The following is a 6,330-nucleotide window of genomic DNA, read 5'->3' on the forward strand; positions in this document are numbered from 1 at the left end:
TGTTGAGCTAGTCTCGTTCCAGCGGATGCCTTGCTTCAAAAAACGCGAGGATGCTTTCGTCATTTCCTGGAATATAACGTGGCTTTATCTACTTCAATATTTTAGGGTATGGAGGGCGTTACATATTTTCCGGGAGGCAAATAGTGCAGCAGACTGGGTTGCCTCTTTTTGCCCGACATTCTGGGGAGGTCACATGGACATCTGTAGGAGATATTCCTCCTACCCTGTATGCTTTACTTTCTTTTGATATGGCTGGATGTACTCAAGTTAGAGCTATATGAAATGCTGCTTTTATCAAAAAAAAAAAAAAAGAAAAAAAAAAAGAGATGGCATGTGGCGATCAAAAAGCTGCATGCAATCACGTGCGACAATGGCGACGGAATGTAAGACGGAGTCGCTCGCTCGGGAGACTCCGCCAGATCTCACGTGCTTTCCCGAGCCGGTGCAGTTGAACGAGGAAATCTTCCCTACATGCAACACCTTTACTGATTTAAATTACACATATATCCTGATTCTTCAATAACAATCATATACTTTAGCCAAAATGTAAGCAATTTTCTGTGCTTATTTGTATTCCACCTAACCTAAGTTGCTTGATCATATTTCGCGCCTAACCTACTTGTAATTTTCTCTTCTTTCAACTTTTGATATGTTAGCGCTGCTCACTGCCACGACATCTACGAATTTTTCCATCTTTAGTAATACATCTCTTCGTACTTTAAATTCGGTAGATATTCTAAGTAGCAAATAAAATAGTACTTATATCATATTTTTATTATTATTATGAAATGGCATATATGCTATATATGCATATGTATTGGATAATACATGATAAATAAGTGTTGAGCGTTTTTTTTTTTATTCGAGAAATAGGAGCGGGTATAAAAACAAGGTATGTGTATAATTATTTATATAAGAATTGATGTAATGAATAATAGATGTTGAATAATGATGTGGTAAGGAATAATCAAAGAATTATTTATACAAAATATATTTTTTTCTCCAGAATTTAAGTAGGTAGCTATGCCCTTGACATATGATGAACCTTTATTTGAAGATGGATAGTGACATAATTTATGATTCATTTTTCTGGAACAAATAAACTACAAATCTCAAAAAAAAAAAAACCTTTAATATTACTAGATTTGCAATTCTGAAAAAAAATATTAATAAAACTTTCAACCTTGGTAACACAAATTTGATGTTATTGGCAGCAGTTTTTTTTCTAAAAGAAATAAAAAGGAGACAAATATGTTTACTAGAAAGCAAGGAGTTTATCTCCCATTAGCAAAGTCTGATGGGAGTTGGATGCAAGTTAATTAAAGAATAAAAAATAAGGGAGGAGGTGGGGATTACGAGGGAAGTGGATGAGGTAAAGGCACAGCCGGTACTCCGTAGTTTCCGCCATTGCTTTCAAGGCGGCAACAAAGCAGCCCCGCTTTACACGTGTTAGCCAAAAAAAAGCCCTCCCGGCCACTCGTTTTCTGGGGCCCAGCTTCCTTGGCCGCACGGGTGGTTGCCGCCCCTTTCCGCCTCCGAGGATCAGGTGCAACCCCTCTGGTAACTTGCCGTCTGATATCGATCGGACGTCCCAGGAATGATTTTTCTTGATCGGGTCCATCTAACAAGCTGCAATATGTTCCAACCATCAATTGCATGAGGAACTGAATAGGAAAATGGCTTTGAGGTTGATTTGATCAGCTCAAATTCAGGCTCTGTTTCATTTAGACCAAGTCTTATTGTTGGAATTTTTCTACATGTACACCATGTTGATCGTGAGAAATTAAGTTGGCCTCATGTGTGTGATTAACATGATATGGGAGAATTATGCTGACATTTGATTTTGCACTATATTATTATAAAAATACTTGTGTGATATATTAATTTCTCCTAGATATAAGAAATAAAAATGTTATTTCAACAATTTGATTGCCACCGGTTATAATGTATTTTCAAAGTAGCGTTGGTTGACGATTAATCCCTACTTTAGGGCGTATTTGGCCATTTCTATAAGGATTGAGTTGAAAATCTTACAAGATTCATAAATTGGATCATTCATGGCTCCTAATCAACCAAATTCCATCTGTTCCAAATCCTATGAGAAGAAAAAGAAAACTCCAAAAGTCCTTTTTTTTTTTTCATACAGCCCAAAGGCTAGAATTTGGGTTCGGTTTAGACATGTTCTTGGAAAATAAAAACTAGATGAGCCAACATGCCCGATTCTTTTAGAATTTGATTTGGATCTTATGTCGAGCAGGATCAAAAATCAAGCACCGGAAACTTTTTTCATCAAAAATAGAATGTGGAATGGCTCGAGATATAGATCAGTTTTTTTTCTTATATATATATATATAGAGAGAGAGAGTTCAATGTTGTGCGTGTCCAAAGAAGGTTGGATGTATTTTGTAATAATTGAAGACTTCAGCCAATAAGGTTAGTCGGAAGATATTATTTGGATTTCTTGGTTCTTTATAAGTACCTAAAATCTATCCAATGCATAGCCGATATAAGACTAAATATACACCTGTACAAAATTATTAAATTTATTCATATGTCTATTTTTAAGATATTCTCTTGGCGTAATCCTCTTTGTTCAACTAGACACGAGAAAAGCTATTCAATTCATGAACATGAAATGATGGAAGATCGCGGTTGAAAGTGATTCCTTAAACTTGATTGAATTGATTCAACGTGGCAGGCAAGTTCCTTGGAATCTTTGATGGTGAATTTTCTTGCAAGCTTCAGCATTTACGATACTTATTAAGAGGCTAACATTGCTACGGACTGGTTAGCACGTGTTTGTTTGAAGAAGACTTTGACCCAGCTCTCAACTTGATTGAATTTTGATTACTTGCTAAACCTAACATTCTTTTTTTTTGTTTTAAATTTCGTGCGTGCTCAGTTTGATCCATTTCGCCTCCATGCTACGTGATTGGCACGTAGGAGAGCCCCGTGAATGATTCCTTCACGCATTTCCCTAAGCAAATGATAATTTATAGCAATCTCCAAGAAGTTTCCTCTTCCCACCAACCCAACAACTTTGCTATCTCTGGTTACATTATTTGTATCACATGCCCCTTGATGAAAGACACATCAAGAGATACGAAAGCAGTGAGAAAGAAATATATAATTTTTTTATATAACCTCATAAGTACATACTTCTTTCTTCTTCTTTTTCTTTTTATAGAAAAAAAAAGAAGGGGGGGGGGGGGAGGAGGAGGAACAAGCCCACCCCTATATAGCAGCTCCCATTCCATCAAGAGAATGTTCGATGCGGGTAGAACTGATCGTGTGTTGGGCACGCCGGCCGTTTTTACTCATATCCTCCTCATCCGTGGCCCGGCTCAGTTACTTCTCTAGGTCCCGATCTGAACCTCCGTGTGAGTACGTCACATCCGACACCACCGAAGCTATTAGCGGACCAATAAACTCTTCCATCCTACGTGTCCGAATGGGAGGCATCCGGAAGTATGTAGTTCTACGCAGCAACAAAATCGTGTCCGATTGGTTGGGATAGCGTCATGATAGACATACAATCAATCAACTATCATCATCTTTCCATAACAATAGTTATATAATATTTTTGTTGTTTATCTAGAGAAAATTTGATATTCACTTCATTATTTTTTAAAAAAAATCAATAAACAGTGATTTGAGGGGATAATATCATCATCATACACTTTTGTCCATTCTTATAATGGCCATCCGTTTTTGTCATGTGCAATGATAAGACACTAGTTTTCCATGGGATTCTCTTATTTAGAATTTTTTTTTTATATAGAGATGTCAAAGTTATTGGAAACTTTGAGCTCATGAACGAAGGAAAAAAATTTTCTTTACTAAATTATTTTTTTTGAAAACATAGAATATAATGATTTAAAAAATAGCTCTGATATGCCTGAAAAAATAGCATATTTCAGAGTAGCTTATATTGATTTTCTTAGAAAAATTGTATAAAATATTTATTATATTTTTAATAAAAGAAAAGGTTTTATCTATAAGTTTTGATGACTTAAGAGTATTTTTAAGCGTAGAAAGGTAATTCTTTTATGGTTTTTATAGATTTTTTTTATAAAATATAAAATTATTATTTTCATAAAAATACTACTTTCTATTTTTTTAAAAAAATTCAAATTATATTTTTTTATTTTTTTGTTGACTATTTTTTTTTTCTTTTTGCGAATCAAACGGGTACTTGATTTGGGTTAGCTAGGTCGCTTCACGAGGTTACTCGTGCGGCCATCAAAAAAAAAAAAAAAAATCTAATAAACATAATTGGTAAAAGGGTAGGGCTTTTTGGGTTCTCGTGCAGAACCTACTTGCACTTATCACTGTTCACATGGTCCCAACTACCGCTGCTCAAAGTTTTTTTTTTTTTTAAAATCAAAATTTGGATGCTGTTTTAGTAACAATGATTCTCTCACAAACTTGATCCTATCTCCTGAGAAATTATTAGTTGAATTATGTTTACCATGGACCAGTCCATTCAAAAAGCAATATGTGTAATTGTTATCACCTTTTCCTCTTCTTCCTTCTTTTTATATGCAATAGCATGAGCATGCATTAGGATAAAGTTAATCTCTTTTTCTTTCTCTTTTTTCTTTTTATGTGTAATAGCAACACAAGCTAGGATGAATTTATTAGTGATCTACGATTAACCTGATCCAACTAATAATATTCCTTGTCCCACTGTTTATCTCAAAGTTTAAAATTAAATTTTTGTAACACTGTCTTGTGCTACGATTTAACAGTAGATAAGATTCCTTTGTCCAATCCTGGTTGGATCCGACCATTTTGGTCCCATTTGGGTCCTTGCATCATAAAACCTATAAAAGTTTATGGTATTGCTCTAGTTAAAACTCGAGAGAATGTATAACGAACTTTGGAGCGGACTTTGAGTTGACAAAGTCATAACTTTTAAAAAGTATTTATGGTTTCGGAATCCTAAACCAATTCGAACAGATCCTTGTGCATTCTCAAATTCGGACAGACCCGGCCCTCCTCATTCTATTATTATCACAACATAAAATTTCCAATGCCCCCTTCCATCATTCATGTTTTGGTAGGGCATCTCTTATTCTATAGATATCCTCTTCTTTAAAATATACATCCCACTAAAATTACCTTGCTTGACGTAAACTTGAGGTATATTTGTCCATTTAATTAGATTGAGGGAAAAAAAATAATTTAGATTTGATCAAAATTACTTTTCTTTCATCCCATCTACATGTGCTCGATGCTAGCTTAAGATTATGAAGATTTTTTTCTTAATAAAAACTGATTCAATCGATCGATGGATTGTCTCATTAAGTGAACTTAAAAAATGCTAGGTCCTCAGATCTTAGCAAAGTATGCGTTATGTCTGAGTTCATAAGAGTCGGCACCTAATCATATCTTTTTGTTTCCCCACGTAGTTGATGACCCTTCGATTAATTAAATTCATTAATACTTCTCTTCCATCCAATTAACTAAGATGAAGCACTTCTTTAGCTCAACTTCGATAATGACTAGGCTTTTCGGGTCATACAAGACAGACACGCCAATCTGCGGTTAAGAGTAACCATGTGTAGGATTAGGGTTTTGTTTTTTAATGTAAAACAACGCAGGCACGTGATTACAAGGCAAATATATTAGATGAAGGATGCTACAAAGATGAACAGTAGCTCAGTAGCTTAAGATAGATGATTAGTGGGCAAAGGAAGAGGGATTATAAGATTATGATAAGAGGGTGAAGTCTTATGTGAGAGCAAGAGAACAGAGTGCCACGTCATAATACGGTCAAGCTTAATATCCAAATATCCAATATGAATGGCTCTAAGTAGACCACATATATCCAAGTCAAGGGAAAAATTTAATTTATTTATCCACTGCAGATGCCCTTTCACCGGCCCATGAGATGCACGGACCAAAGAAAAGGGGTAACCCTACGGGCGGTGACCGCATACCGACCTCATTGCTTTCCCTACAAATCGGCAAGGACGTCTCGGTAAGGACGAAGAATTGCAGGGACGTTTCCGATCAAAATCTTACAAATCAAGGGTAGTTTTGTCATTTTAGAAAATTTTACATCAACCAAAACGCCCTACCCTTATACGAATTACCATCCATGTCCTGTTATGTATTTCTTCTCCCACACTGAGGATGCAGAGCTTGGGATTTATTCGGCAATGAACAAATATTGGAGATCACAAAAATTATAATCAAAAGTTTGAAAAAAAAATTGATCGATTAATCAACAAGAAAAGCATTGATATCTTCTATACAATGGTCAATTTAAGTAATAACAAATATAAATAAGATAATGAGTATTAATGATAATAACACTATGAT

This window comes from Phoenix dactylifera, chromosome 2 (genome assembly GCF_051530095.1).
Source record: "Phoenix dactylifera cultivar Ajwa chromosome 2, Ajwa_hap1_PhDact_Kaust_v1.1, whole genome shotgun sequence".
Classification (NCBI taxonomy): domain Eukaryota; kingdom Viridiplantae; phylum Streptophyta; class Magnoliopsida; order Arecales; family Arecaceae; genus Phoenix; species Phoenix dactylifera.